This window comes from Charadrius vociferus, unplaced genomic scaffold (assembly GCF_000708025.1).
Source record: "Charadrius vociferus isolate BGI_N301 unplaced genomic scaffold, ASM70802v2 scaffold70, whole genome shotgun sequence".
Lineage (NCBI taxonomy): Eukaryota > Metazoa > Chordata > Aves > Charadriiformes > Charadriidae > Charadrius > Charadrius vociferus.
The window spans coordinates 2506580-2507284 of NW_009646851.1; the positions used below are offsets into that span (position 1 = coordinate 2506580).

At 43.4% G+C, this 705-nt stretch overlaps 1 protein-coding gene across 1 annotated transcript in view; it reads left to right on the plus strand.

The window, feature by feature from the left end:
• Nucleotides 1-705, plus strand: part of FST (follistatin) — a 7119-nt gene that overhangs the window by 1327 nt on the left and 5087 nt on the right. The gene's annotated exons all lie outside the window — the stretch shown is intronic.

Below are 705 nucleotides of genomic sequence, written 5' to 3' on the forward strand. Positions count from 1 at the left end.
GGGGGGCAAAAAAAACCCCAAACTCCCCTGGGCAAAAAAAACCCCCACTCTATCCAGTTTAAGGACAGTGTACTTTCCTCTGAAATGCTTGCGGGAGAGATGGCACCTATAACTTTTTCAGCTTGATCGACTTTTAACACTCTGTAGGGACCTCCTACTCTATGTGCCCTTGTATTTTATGTACTTTGTTCACCTTTTGGAGCTCTGCTGACTTATTTTAGTGAAGGGAAGACATTTGTTAATAGAAGCAGCAAAATGTAGAGATTTCGAAAGACTTGCGAAGAGCAAATTTTCCCAATTCGTCCAGATTGCAAAATGGGCTGGGAATGAAACTCTGTGCGGCACTAAAACAATGCTGCTGTGCAGCCGCGGTGAGGAGGAGAGGGCAGGGGGAGGAGGAAGGAATTTGCAAGCGCGATTTTCTTTTTATTCCCTTTTAAATGCACATCCTTTTCAAGCCTCTGTCACGTGCCGGCAGTGCTCCCTCTGCTCTACATATGGAATAAATACCTCCGAAAACTGCCTCGTCCTGTTTTGATCGGGTCTTTTCTTTCTTTCTGTTTTTTTTTTTTTTTTTTCGGTTTGTTCTTTGGTGGGTTTTGGTTGGGGTTTTTTTGTTTTGTTGGGTTTTGTTTGTTTTGTTTGGGTGGGGGTTAGTTTTTTTTTGTTGTGTTATGGGGTTGGGTTTTTTGGGGGGGGGTTGTT